Source organism: Lichenostomus cassidix, chromosome 2, assembly GCF_008360975.1.
Source record: "Lichenostomus cassidix isolate B80296 chromosome 2, HeHo_3.0, whole genome shotgun sequence".
Classification (NCBI taxonomy): domain Eukaryota; kingdom Metazoa; phylum Chordata; class Aves; order Passeriformes; family Meliphagidae; genus Lichenostomus; species Lichenostomus cassidix.
This window is the reverse complement of record NC_139482.1, coordinates 132,106,661-132,122,349: the sequence shown is the minus strand read 5'-3', so window position 1 is coordinate 132,122,349 and position 15,689 is coordinate 132,106,661. Positions and strand designations below refer to the sequence as shown.

Genomic DNA, 15,689 nt, shown 5'->3' with positions numbered 1-15,689 from the left:
CAGCCTTGCAGGCAGCAACCAGGAGATCCCGCCTAGTGTTTAGAAGGACAGGAAAAAAGGTAAGTAAATACAAAACACAGTTGTTGCCACAATTGTCCTAGAAGAAGAAAGGAAACGCTTCAGTTTAGTGACGGGAAGAAGGAGAAACAGGCTCTCCTTGGTGCCCAGGAAAGTATAAAGAGCTCTGTCTATCTGATAGGAGAGGAAAACACTCTTTTCACAGCCAGGAAGGAAATGCAGTCTCTGCTCAGCAAGGGAAAACCACAACTATCAGTGCAGGGTGTGTATGGCCTGTGGGCTGACTGGCAAACTCATCCGGTACTGTTTTAGGTACCATACAGGATTATTAAACTGTGCTTGAAAGATTTGGACCCAGTATTGTCTTGTAAATAGTAAAGTACTTTAGCTTTGCAATGGCATCTACAAATGAAAACACTAATTCAATCTCACAAAAATTAAACTCTTCATGTGAAGCATGACAAGTACTGTAAGCATCATGCAGATGCCTGTTTGCTTACGGTGAAGCTAAGATGTCCTATCTGTCTCATTACAGTGGCATGTTAGTACCAGCACAAATTATAACCTCTGTAAATTCAACAAAATCTCTATAGATTCTGCTACTGGGGACTCAAGTTGAATCGCTCTAAAGTGACATGAACAGAGTTTCATAAGTCTAAAACCAGGATGGCCAACGGTAATGGAAAATTAGGACAGAACTACCCAAATGCATACAGTTTGCAAAGACATAGAAGTTCCATTAAGACAACAGAGATTAGACACAGAAATGCTTTAAGGAAGAAAAGTATTTTTCACTTAAATACTTGAGCTGATGAAAATTATGCCACATCCCAAAATCAGTTGTTCCACTAGCAAATCACCCAATCCCTGAAAATTTCTTTCATAGCTACAGCAAAAGTTCACATAACTTGCTCTCCGCAGTTGTGTCCCCCATATAGGAAAAATCTGCACTCAGCAGATACAGGCGTTCATTCAGGTGGATCTCACTGCAAGATTGAGACAAATAGGTCTACACATGAAAAGTACACATACTATGCTGGTAATATTCACACCATGTTTACTCAGTCTGTATTACCTATAGATCAAGTCATCTTTATAGCCACTGATTTTTGCATAGATTTGAACCTCCAAACCATGAAAACACTCTAATACACATGGTTTGTAGGATCAACTCCATGTTGAACTGTGTAACACACAAAGCCATACAGATTCTAGTTTGACAAATCTCACACATGCCTTGGAGCAGTCTGAGTATACACATGCTTCAGTATTAAACATCTGCATTCTTGGATCTACAGAAATATAAACAACACAATGGTAGGAAATGGTTTAGCTACCATCAGAAGATTATATAAGCACACACATTTATTTATATGTATATACATACACACAGATGTGCATATGTATATACATATAAATAAATAAATACATGACTCCATGTCATATGGATGCAATTCTCTTCTGGTGACATTACTGCTAAAATGTCATGGGGGGAAGGCTGAAAGGATAAAAAAAAGAATTTCTGTATGAGTGAAAACGTTGTAGATGTATAGCTGAAGAAAATCTATTTTTCATCAGGGAAATATATAATCTGATGAACTGGCACATGATTTACTAAAAAATACAGCTTTTTTCTAGCATGAACTATGTTAATGAGAGGAGGACGTGCTGATTTAGCATTATATTTTTATACCACTTGCACAAACATTTCTAACCTCGTGTGCTACATTTACTGCAAACAGTTATTTTCATTCCTTCATTTAAGACATAAATATAGGAGCACCATCTATGGCACAGTAATGTGAAGAGCAGCTGGGTCCTCAATCTACACCAACTTTTCACGAAGGAAATAGCTTTCCATGGCTGCCTTGCATGTGGCAACTACTAAGGCACATGCAAGAAAAAGGACCTCCCTGAAAATGTAGTGCTTTTCTTCAGAGAAAGCAGCCTGATAGAAAAGAGTAACTGATTTAATACCTGGCCTATGTTGACTGGGATTGTCAGTCCACCTTTCTAATTAATTTCACTCTTGTTGAAGTCGTCTAACTTCACTGCTGAAGTCAAACACCAGAAGTTGTAGTCCTCTCTGTCAGAAACAAACTGTACCTGTACACCTGAGCAGCCAGAAACCTTCTGTCAGGAGAGGGTTTGCCCTGCCCTGCAGTCACCACACCCTTAGTATTAAAGCCTATCATTCTCTTCATTGGTCATCACAGCACAGTTAGTCCCCCTTGAAAATTCAACAATTTTTTAATTTTAAAAATGCCTGGTATAAACACAGTTGTACAATGAATGCTATACATTTTAAATCAGAGATGTGAAATCACAGTAGGAAGGAACTGGTACTCATGAAAACTTACAGCCTGTCCCTACTATTAAAAATCTGCTGCTATTTTTAGATCACTAGCTAATTCTCACTCACCTTCACGAGCCTCTGTCTAATCCATTTCTCACCATTAACTACCTTAAAGATACCTTAATAGAACCCTTTCATGATGTACCTCCTGCTGGATACACCGTGGAAAATGACTACTCCTTTGCAGGACTTTCCTGGAACTTTAAAAGTTAAGAGAACCTTAAGGGTGTGATATGCACCCTTCAGCTGCCAGCAGAACTAAGCACTACATAACTCATGTCAGAAGGATTACCACCTTTTCTGAAAAGGTTATCACACCACTGAAAAATCCTCCAGGCCATTGTGATTGCTGCTTGTTTGAAACAACCATAAAATAAAATCTCTATTATTAAAAAAATCTAGAACCTGCAAAAATCTCTTTCTCAGGCACATTCTATAAATACTATTTTTTTCAGATATAGAATCTGAATCTTATTTTTCCCTAATTATTACTGTATATTTTTTTTATTATAATTTATCAATACATGACATTTGGTCTTTTAACACACAACCCATAACCTAACACTGATGGAAACCTTATTTGCAGTGCTCTACAGATATCACTAATATTATGGAGAAGTAAATAGCTTGACTGTAACCTGACCTCCTGCTCATAAAGTTAAATTATTCAACTCCCCCACATCACAACAGAATTAAGTGCTTAAAATATAACATAGAAGAATATGAGGAAGCTATCTGGCTTTGATAGCTGTGATTTCCATAATGGAACTAAATAGCTTGAAAGCCTTTGACATTCATTTGTATTTTTTCTTAAAGAGAAAACACTCTTCTTCTTTTATTTAGGTTTCTAGAAGATCAACCCAAATGTACTGTAGAGAAGGAAATTTAAAAAAATAAGTTTCCATCACATTTCAGAAGTCACAGATATTCAAAAACATTGTAATATATGAAGTATTTATATCCCTGTCGAAACTACACACAGACCCTGCTGCTAATAACCTTATTCTCAGACTAATAGAAGACACATTTGAACTGGAGAAAACTTTTGTGAAAATATCATTCTAAAGATGTGCATGGCTACCTGAATTAAGTTAATTTACTTGAAGATTTTTATTTATCAGAAGTCTTGGGTCAATTAAAAAATGGTAAGGTCTCACTGGGCCTGAGCCATCAACTACTTGAAAATTAAATATTGGCCATTTACCTGTAAGAGCTAATAATAATTTACTAGACAATACTTTAATATTTTGTTCTCTGTTTCCTATAAACTACCAAGGAATAAAATTGAATGGAAAATTAAAACTGGAAATATCTCTCCTGCACATATTGTAATTTTGCTTAACTCAAAATGTGATCCTTTCAGTACATGAAAAAATAATTCAGAGAAGGTAAAAAATGACATTTTCCACCAGAACTTTGTCACAAAATCCATGCAAGATGTAGAGCTTCTTGCTATAGACCTCATCAAATACACTGAACACAACTTCATCTCTCCTTTACTATATAGCTCCTGTCAGGGAGAGAGCATTTGTAAAAATAGTTCTACTATTTGAAACGTCTATGTTTCTGTGTTTATTCAACAGACAGTCAAGGCACTTGTTTTAAAACAATGGTGACAGGGAGCAGATAAAGCACTTTGCCAAAGAGTTCCCAGGCTGTCAGGAGCAGAGCTGAGCACACTCTGCACCTTCTGACCCAAAGCCCCACGAATGCAATAAGCCCAGAAAACTTGCTGTGCAGCTTTAAGGTCTGCATGCCTTTGCCAGGGAGGGTTCTACTCTCTCACTTAAGAAAGCATTTCCACAGATTTCCTTTTCCATACTGAAAAATCTGCAAAATGTTTTCCTATTTTTGGCAGTGGTTTTAAGAGACTGACTGGCATTGATTGAACTCTTCATTCTCTGCTTATAACTTTTGCTTTTGCTGAGTCACATTTTGCAGGAGAGCTCATTTTGCAATTTCTTCAAAGCAGCTATGGCTCCCTGAGTGAAAAACAGGGATTTTTTTTTTTTTTTTACTTCTAAGCAGTTCCAGTTTCTACCAAGATCTCTCTTTACAGTTCCTCTATGCTGTCTACTTTTATACTAGACTAAACTTCTGAACTAACCTCTCATTAGTTTCTCACCCCCTCAAAAAAACATGAAGAATGCAAGCAAACAGTCCACAATTCACATGTTAATTAATTTAAACAACCTACTCTGATAAATAGAAAAGGTGTTTATTGCATTTCTTGACAAATATGGTTTGAACAAAACTGCCCTAAAGTACATCTAACACATATCTGAGGAGTCCACTAGGTAAACTTTATGTGAGGCAGTATTTCATTCCTCATTTCAGCCATGCCTTGCAATTTTATTTTATCGTAAACATGCTTTGAACCATTAGAATGCATTTCAGCTAAATACTCCCAAAGAATATGAACTAAGTTTACAACGATGATTAGAAAATGTACTGAAGCATAAGACTGGTAGAGCAGATATTGATCTCTATTAGATTTTATTTGAAAATATGAATTCACTGACTGCAGGCTTGTATCAACAGAAGGAAAAGAAATCCATTGTAACAAAACGTTAACATAATTAAATTCACCACTGATAACAATTTTGCTTTGAACTTGACATGATTGCACAGACATGAAACAACCCATTTCTTTTCTATACAAGTAATTCAGAAAAATTCAGCATTGCAGCAGGGTTAATTTCAATTTGTGCGAGGAAAAGGGTAAAAAACAAGTAACTGCTGAACAAAAGAGATGATTATAAGTATCACTTGCTAATCTAAAAATATTTAGGTAATACATTTGTTTCACTTTCTTTTTCTTAAATCAAAAGCATCACATTTAGGAAAATTGGAAATTACTTTGTCCTCCTTTATTTTGACTGAGTATTCAGTAGCCCTTATATATATAATATGATTTTAGAGAACAGTGAACAGAAAAATAAGACAACTATATTTTACTCTGAGTGTTCAGTAAGCTATGTTGATGAATGCTTACCTCTTAGAAATAGGTTAAACACACTAAGATTTTTCTTTATTTCTACTTTTGAACATTTTCAACATTAATATTTTGCTAACTATTGCCACTTAATAGATAAAAAGAAATATTTCACTTTCTCTTTCAGTAAAAATTTAATGTAAAAAAAAGATAATTATAAAAACAATGATACTTTTTTTCAAGAATAATTGGTCAGAATGGGCATTCTGGTTATCTGAATTAGTACTGACACCACAGAAATCTTTTGCAGAAGGGTGCAATCCATTAACAGCTGTCTTGCAGCAGGATTCAAATTAGTTTGAAGCACATGAAGCACATAGTAGGTCACAGAAACATTAAAACATAAGAATGAGTAAATATAATACTACTGTTACTAAAAAGTACAAATAATATAAAATAAAAGGATGTCAAAATTCTACATCTACCATTTTTATTAAAAGAAATACAACTCTTCAATGATTATTTTCACACAAAATAGAATACAATTTAAGAAACTAAATCATAGGAAAGTAAAATACTTTGTTAAATATAATATTCTCATATATCTGAAGCACAAGAAAAAGGTTTTCAGTACTTCCATTGAGTTTTTTACTAAAAGTAAAAAATACCTCCCCAACCATCCCCCAAAAGAACAAGAAATGCTGAGCATTAGGCATTGTTTTCACACAACACATTCCACATCTTTCTTCCCTGCTTTACCTTTTGATCAGCCACTGCACATCTGGGAAGTTGGAAGCCTCAGGGTCATCAGAATACATCAATTTCTGTTCTCGCTAGCGCTTTCATTTAATCCTCTAGCTTCAGTGAAATCATATAAACAGTCTCTTAATTTTGAGACATGATTTTTTAAATATGTATTTTACAAACCTTTCCCGTCCCCCATAATGCACTCATAAAATATAAGGCATCTAGGAAAAAATAAAGTTCAGTATATGAAACAACAGCAATTCAAGTCAGAGAGCTGACCCAATGGGAAGCTATTGAGAGCATGAGAGGAGTGTTATAGTTTAATGCTGTTACCATGTGCTGTATATAGCTGGAGGTCAAGTAAGAATTTACCCTATAAGGAGGATTATGGTACTTAGCTGATTAGTGCCTTGCTACAGTACTATTGCCTACAAATGTACATGCTGGTCAGGGCATTTCATTTAAAATATTTTTAAAATTGTGCAGTTGCAGTATTTCATGTTTTGTGATACTATTCTGATACCTTTCTGTATGTTCTAGGTCTCAAATGAAGTTATGTAATATCTATACTTTTAGTTTTTAAGAAGTCAAATTTTGACATAATTTTCAACTATTAGGCTAAAATAGCTGTGACATCTATTTCAGTCTGATGTGCTGCACATATTATAAAACTGAGAATACTTTTTCTTACATACTGTTAAAAAAAAATGGAAATCAATGGACTAATTATTTCCAGAAACAGTCATCAAAACTCACATTCCAAATATGATGAAAATGCAAAAATAATAGAAAGCAAATGTATATCCCCATTTGCATTAAATAAATTATAAACACTTTTTTCTACAGTTTTCCACAGCACCTTCTACCTATGCAAACTACCTTACAAATACATAATGTTTAATATAAAGCACCAATCAAATCTGATTGCAGTATATTTAAGATGTGATAAAATCACATGATATGGGAAAAATACAGACTTAGCAGAAACCTAGATTTCCTCCACCTCAGTAATAGTGAGTTTAGACTCCTAGAAAAGGCATTCTGACACCAAAGCTTGTTTGTTCAGCCATTACAGAAAATATATCATAATAGACCTCATGTATACATCATTTCATCTAATTTTGAGTCCAATCTTTTCAAAGAGTTTCAGTTTCTTACCACAGGGATTGTTCAGCAGGTGCTTTTGCCAGCAGCTGAAAGCATCATGGTTCTTCAAAGCAAACCTTTAAGTCTGATGAAGGGGAGAATTTTCTTTCAAAGAAACACTCCGTTATTATGTGGATATTATCATTACATAAAAATAAAGCTATTTCAACAATGACTAAACTAAGAAAATATCAGCAACATGAACTGTCATGTAAGAATTGTTTCCCCTAATAACAGCTGCAGGCTGTTTAGGACTGTTGAACTCATAAAACTCTAATTTTACTAATGAACTTGAGTCAGTATATATTTTCTTTTTTTTTTCCCTCTCTCTCTCTCTTGATTTTGTTCACAATTACAGAATAAATGTGATATCATGCAATGAACTTTAGTTTTAAAATATCTCTGTGATCATATTTCAGTCTGGATCAGATTAAATAGATCATATTGAGCTGTTTTGATGCCTCCACAAAAGAGCAAGCAGAAAATAACCACTGTGAAAACGTCCAGTTTCCTCAGTAATGGGAGGTTAAGGCCCCTTATTAAATCTAGTGAATTAGATCAGTGGTGGCTCATCAATGAATGATGAACTGTCTGCACCAGCTTCTCCAAGGCAAAGCTGTCAGGTTCAACGTGTTCCTGCTAGGGAACATCAGCTGGACTACTGTGAAATGAGACAGGTGTATTCAATAGCTCTTGGAAATTACCAAGTACATAAAACTTTCATTCACAACATGTTGGTGAGATGGTATTAGATGTCTGTATTTTAAAGCAACACCTAAGTTTATCATAGAAGCAGAGCACAAGTTTAGAGAAAAATAAGTTGTATTTCTGTAAAAACTATGGCACCTATATCATCTGTTGGTAGGACATGATTTTACAATGGTTTTCAAGCAAAAAAAACTTTCTCCACAGTAGTTTAAGCCGTGGGCTCACAATCCACAGCTGTTATGTGCCAAAATGTTCAGAGTCAAATGGTTTTGGCTGCCTAGACAGAACTCCTTCAGTTCAGAGCCCTTCAGGCAGGAGTTTGGGATGTCTTCCATGTCTGCACTGCCTGGGTTTTCAGAGATGTTATCTGAAAAATTTGCCACCATACTACCACATGGTAGCAACCTCACATGGATAATAACAACCTGGTTTCTGAAACATCAGCAGGTCAAAGAGCCATCCTTAGACACTCAGTTCAGATACCTGATGCAGGTATTTCTACCAGCGCTACTTTGCTTTTCTGCAGTGCTGAGTCCAGCTCTGGATGTCCCACCTTTTTATCCTCTTATCACCTCTTAGAGATGTCTGCACTAGAGCAAGCCTTCCATAAAGGAATCTAAACATGAAGCTTTTTAAAGAAGACAGTTTATCCATGGATCTTTGCAAAAATCCATGTGGAAGATCTCTAAGTGCTCTAGAAAGTGTGTGGAAGTGAACACCTGGAAGTGAAAAGGGTAACCTGGCTGCTTAGCAGCTTCCATACAAAAAGGTAGCACCCACTGGAGATGACAACAGTACAGATCACATAGAGGAAAATATCAACCACTTCTAGCAGGAAGAAGACCAATATTGAATAGTCCTTATAGAACTACTAGAAACAAAATAGCAATGAATAAAATTCACCGAAATATGTAACTATGTTTCTTCCAAGACAGTTGTGTGGAAATCTAAGACAATTTAAAATGAAACAATTAAAAAAACTTTATCTTGTAACATAAACAAGCCCTTAGATGTATTCTGCATTCTGCTGCAATGAAGGTAGACTTAATTACTCTACTTTTACTCAAAAAAGAAAATAAGATGCCAGCTTTTTTATATTCCACAGGAGAAATAAATGCTCATTTTGTAACTCCATGTGTATATAAACATCCCGACTAATTCTTGCTTCACAGTTCCTGTAACCAATATTATCTGTTTTACCCAATAAACTTGTTTTCAGTAGGATTCTACAAAGATACAAATGATGACATTCTAACTGAAGTTGAAGCTATGTATTAGCAGATTTTTGGCGTAACATTGATCCCTTTTTCCATAAATTATAGCATTTCTAGAAAATATGTGAGAATACCAGACAGCCTGTCAATACCAATTAGACTCAAGTGGCCAATAGCTGAGAAACACTGAGAGGGAATTGTTCAAATTATACAGGTTCTCAGCACCTTTGATAACACAAGTCCATTGCAAAAGTTACAAAACACTCAGTGAGTTAATGGTAAGTAGAGTGTGATCAATCAGCTAAGGCAACAGAGAAAGAAACAAGAAAAAAGTAAAGGAAAGTAATTATTTAAAACCTTTTGTGAAGACACTCATGAAATCTTTTTGAAATTATTGATGACTTCATAACTCTCAGTACTGTTATTGTCAGATATAGGGGACTGGTAGTATGTTTTAAGTCAAACTTTACTTTCTTTGCTGACCTGAACAAGAAAGGTTAAATGTATGCTCACTGAAGCACTTGTTAAGTATGAGATCAACCAGATATCAGGCTGGGGAGCCAGGGGCTAACTCTGCAAGAGACCATAAAAAATATTCAAGATGCTTGAGTTGACAGAGCAGAAAATGAAGATCAAGTTTCTGTAATTTAGCTTCTGTAATTTAAATGGTCAAAATGGATAGGTGCACAGATTTGACTTTTACAATTAGCAAAGAGTATCTCATAGTATATAGCAATTTTGAAATGCATATTGAGCTGAACTAACACATAACAGTTACAATATCAATAGATTCATATATAATAATGAGAGAAGAGTAACCATGATCAAGAAGTTTGATTTCCTTCCTCCTGGATGCATTTACAGAAATGAGATTAATGCCACATATGAATGAAACTTTGTGGAGAAGGGAAAAAAAAACCCAAATTAAATTCCTTATATTTGGCCTTATAGGGGCACCAAGCTCATTGACACTCATCATTAGGGTGAGATTTCCCAAAACAACAGATAGATTATTTTGGTTTATATGGATGATATACTATTAAAAGCACAACCTGAAGAGTTATTACATTTCCGCTATCTCACTATTTCCCTACGGTTCTTAAGTCCTGTAGCAAGGTGAGAAAAACAAACACTCTTCAGCTGGAATTCTGAGTTTTATTTATCAATACATAGAAATTTGAGGCAGAGGGTGGAGGGAGAGGCAGAGAGGAAAAAGCAAGTGGATAATTATAGCCATGTTAGAAAATTCCTGACACAAATAAAAAACACTTAAAATACAGGAAAATTCTTAAGAGAATTATCATCATCAATACATCATAGAAAAGAAAATGTTTTCTAAAATGTAGTTTTCTGAAGAGTGGACTGAAAGATTACTGGGATAGAGGCTATGGACATTACTTCTTCAGCCCCGTTTTGTTTTTTTAGATTAGTTTCAATTACTTCAGTAACACATTAGATACTGTCTCTCAATGGAGAAGTCAGGTGCAGTTGCTGATCAATAGTGTGAAGGCTAAAAGCCGACATTAATCATACAGAAGCATTTTCTAGCTAGCATTTGCCCAGCATTACCAAAATATTTGGCATATGAGGAAAAATTCCACCTTAGAAAAAACATGAGAGGAGGTATTTGATCAGTTTAACTGAAAGTAGAAACTTTACCTATGACTTCAAAAGGATATTCCATGTTATAAAAATACATTATAAAAGTACAAATGTCTTTTCAAAAATAGAGGAACATTATGATTTATTTTCTCTTTCTCATTCGTGTAAGCTAAGAGGTAAACATTTCATTTATGCTTATGATGTAATAGTGCCTTACCTTGCTGATTGTTTATTCGGCACTTGCTCTTGTGTCTCATGATAACTCTGTTCCAATAGACCAATAATTACATACAGCAAAGTTACACTGCACCAGCACTAGCTGGGAGAGGATAGTTCCTCCAGAGACCTCCAGAGGCAAGTGCCAAAGTAGGTTCACCTACTCTGCTTCAACATTGAGGAAATGTCAAGTGGAAATTTCTTACACTGAAATATAAGAAAAAAGTCAAACTTCTAAAGTCATTAGGAATAGCACACATTTCTGCAAGACAGAAATTTAACATCAAAAACTTGTTCATTGCTAAGAGATTCAACATTTTGCCAGACATTAGGAACAATCTTTGTCAAGAATCATCAAAATAGAAACTCACAGACAGGCTGGTCCAGCAAAATACTTGAGGACTCTGCAAGGCTGGCAAAGGTTGGAAATTATGTAATTCATCCTAATTCAACTTAAAGCAAAATTCTGTTTTCTTTCTTTCTCAACACTTTCAGGTCAGGTCAACCTAACTAACATTAGAAGAGCCATGTTGTCTCATTGCCTGCAAATAGTAATTTTTTTGTTCAAAAATTCTGGATTTAAAAAAGAGCCTGTAACTCATACAAGAACCCAGACTTGAAGATTTAGCTCCAGATTATGAAGGATAATGGATCTATTCATCACATAAAATGAAAAGATCAAAGATTTTCATAGAGAAAATGAGATGATTGGCCTTTTATGCAAATTGTGTATAAAGACAGGGACTACCACAGGAACATATAAATATTGCAAGAACCTGGACTGGGAACTACTATTATTTTAAAAATACAGGGGAGCTACAAATAAACACAAGCATGTGCATTTCAGTGAAGGGGACTAAAATGCTTTCATTAATTACTTTATATGGAAGCTGTAGGTCTTGTAATCAGTATTGATCACTAGTTGATACATTGGGCAAAGAAGCTCATCAAGGAGTGACAAATATGAAATAATTCCTAATCTAAGGAGTTTTACTCAAAAAGATAATGAAATTGTGTTTAATAGCAATTTGGGGAAAAAAAAGATAGAACTTTAAATTGAGATTACAGCTTTACAAATACTGCCTACAGAAATAAATAAATCTTAAAAAACAGTACTAGGAAAGATGGAGAAAGAATAAAATGCAAATGAGGATATTTCTAATCTAAGTTCCTATCATTTTATTCTCTGTAATACAATACTTGTTAGAAACAAGAAGGGAGTGTTGCACATTCTGCAGGAGCTATGATTTTCTAGGTACAAGTACAGGCTAAGGACCTGTGCAGGAACAAACCATGATACTCTTTTTTATTTATCTGCCTAAACACATGCTCAGAAATATTCCTGCTTTCCAAATGTTCCTTATCATTCCCACTCCCAAACTTTCAAATATAATTTTGTTAGGCTTTATATGATTTGGAATGATTTGTCCTTTATTCTTCCTTCTTAGAATGGATATTGTCCCAAAGAGTCTTCTGGTCTGGAAGGGGACAGCATTTCTTGCCTATGGCATCTGATACCTCCTTGTCTAAGAGCTCAAAGGGAAGGAGGGAGTTAACTGAGACACTTATGTCCTAATCAGCCTCAGACTAGCAACAAGAAAATAATAATTTATTCCTCACCTTTAAAAAAAAAAATGAAAAGAAAACAAACCACACAGACACACAAAAAACAACCATGCATTTTGTCCCTCAATAAATATGGGGGTGGCCAAGATTAAGAATTCAAGATCACAAGAGCCTTATGAATACTCACAAATTCTTTAATTTTCAGTAAATCTCCTTGATAGACTTTAACAAGAAGGAATATAAGACTCCATATTTCATTGTTTATGGCAAGTTTGAGGGTGCCTGAAAATGTCTCTATGGTGACTATCTTACAAAAAACAGGATAAACTGCATGAGTAAATTTTGGATCAGTATACCAGCACTGCAAACCCCTATAAAAATGCTCATATTAACAGCTTTCAGAAGTGAATAACAAGGGATTTTGATGAGGACATGTGAAAAAGCAGTTTTATAGCCTGATTCCATGACCAAGCTCAAGCACCAGCTTAAGGGGGGTTTTTAATATATATTACTTCCAAAGATCAAGCAACAATTAATCCTCTGGACTTCTTTCTTAAGCTTGCCAACTATTAAAGGGAGCTTCAACACAGACTTGATTTCCTCTCCTTATCCCCTCTGTTGTCAAGCTACCTGCTGTCTAACAATAACTATGCTGGTTTCATGTAGTACACCAAGACATAAATACTCCAAATATTCTAATGCAGAGGTTCATTTGTTCTCATGTCCAAAACCCAAACATATGTTTCTTCCAGCAACACAACCTGCACATACATGTTGTTGCAAAACTTGTTTTCTGCTTATGTATTTTTTTAAACTTTCCAATTCTTTTTATATCCAATAGTGGAGTGGCATATTAAGGCACATAATACAAAAAAAAAGAAAGATAAAATAAAAATGAATTTACCTTATATATGCACACTTTTCATATTTTAGTTAGTCTTCCTGAATCCACACATATTCCAGTTCTTTGCAATCAAAATTATCTTGTGACCGTGGTTAAACCACAACATTATCAACACCAGGGATCCAGGACCTCTATATTCTTAAACCATTCTTTAACAAGAGGCATTTAGATTTCAGATACAATGCTGTGATTGTGTCCAACTGCAAATCAGATCTCTTCCATTAGAGAATCTGTTCGCAAATCAGGCCTTCCAATAAAGCATATTGGAAGCATATTTTTAGTCCATTTCTCTTCCGAACCTTTTTCTGACAAACCATGCTATCTGTCTGGGTCATCTTTTATGACACCCCATTCTCTTGGCAGGCAACAAAAAAGCAGGCATTGGATCCAATGGTATCTCTTCATATGAAGAGGACCTACAGAGGCTTTTCTCGAGCTATGATTCAAGATCATCATGGGAGATAAAATTGAAACACACTGATATCAGAAGTGGATAATAAGCAAATAGAAAGATTGAAAACAGCAATTTAAATTAGAAAACTCCCAGAATTCTCGGTTTGAGGTGACCTGTGCAATTTTCTTACAGCAAGTAGTACACTAAGGAATAATGGTACAATTACTCTCCAATTATTAACAATTACTTTTACAGCTAAAATTATTTAACAAGCTATCTTCACCATTCTTAATCAATATTGTGTCACAGATTGCAGAGTGGTGCTCAGCCTTGAACACAAGCTCAGGCGAAATCACAACACTTCAGCAAATCCTGCAATGCTGCAGCTCTGTGAGGAAGTTTCAATGCTGATGTCCTGTATTCTCTTGTATGGGAACCAAGATGCATGGAACACCAACACACACACTCTGATTAGAAGTAACATTTCATTCTTCTGAATTTGTTACTTTAGTAATGGATCAAAAAAAGTAAGACCATGGCAAATATAAAACCTTTATTTGGAATTTAGATGGAAAATGAAAAGGATAAGAAGCATGTATGACTCAATCTTGACAAAAATGCCACTGTGCATTCAGAATGTGACCACAGATTATTCCTCAATGCCTTTAGCATAAGAAGAAATAAAGAGACAGAAGAGGGATGAATACATCTGCAGAACTTCAAAGAGAAGGCTGCAGAAAAAGAAATAGGAAGAGAAGCCAGAGAGCATGTGCAGCATAATCTGCACCTACTGAAAACAACATTCTCTTCGTTATTTCAGGAGGCCTATTTAGTGGTTCTGATATCAACAAATTTGCTCCAGCAAGGAGTCTGAGATTCTCAAAAATGCCTAACATCTCAGTCCATATTTCATGGCTTTTCCCAAAACCATTACTTTAAGACAGATAATCTTCACCAGAAAAACTATTTTCCTCTTATTGCTTTTATCTCAGTAGAAATGCTGCTGTAGGGGATTTAAAACCTCTTTATGGCTTGTCCATAACACCCAGCCAAATAGCACTCTGAACTTCAGAAATTTATGTGAAACACTGTTTAATATAAATGTTTCTTAAAATAAGAATTCTTGACTATTGATCATTTTTTCTCTCAAAGAAAATTGTAATATAGAAAAACATTAATAAGTCTGAACATTCTTTGTGAAGATTCAGTATAGAAAACTTAACTAAAAAGTGAGTGGTTGAAACAAAAATTGTTCTTCTAACCAGACCACTGTTTAAACAAAATTTTTTAAAGACTTTATTATGCTAAAGAGTAAAAACTATTCTAGTATCACTAGTATTTGTAACGTGACTGCAGAACATGCATTGTCTCATCTCTGAAGAATTAGTCACCTAATCCTTGAAAGCTGATGTTCCTGTCACACATCATTTTGTGTAATAACACAAAAGTTATCCAGTCTGGATAACTATCAGCAGCCAGTAAGTTTCAAAGCCTATTTAAAATGTAAGTCATGAAATCAAGTCCACTTACTCAGTCATATCCAGAGAATTTAAGATATTTCAATAAGATTTAAGACTGTGATTTTTACAAAAGGAGAACTGACAACAGGAAATAATTATTCCATGTATCATTGGATTTTCTTAATTTTAGTTTACTTCACTAAAACTTTTCATTTGCTTATTCCTATTATTGTGACAAAAATAAGGCGAAAAATAAAAATATTGGTTGAAATGTAAAATGATGCATTTATAAAAAAGTATAATCTGACATTTATCATCTGTGATAATCTCCTACTGATTTCATTATTAACAATAATTTGTCATCCTCTAAAGAAATCCAGACCCTACAAATCTGGAAAAATAATCCATAAAAAAAATCTCATG

General features: G+C 34.7%; 1 protein-coding gene across 13 annotated transcripts in view; it reads right to left on the bottom strand.

Moving 5' to 3' along the window:
• Positions 1-15,689, bottom strand: part of RIMS2 (regulating synaptic membrane exocytosis 2) — a 448,647-nt gene that overhangs the window by 261,576 nt on the left and 171,382 nt on the right. The window lies entirely within an intron of this gene.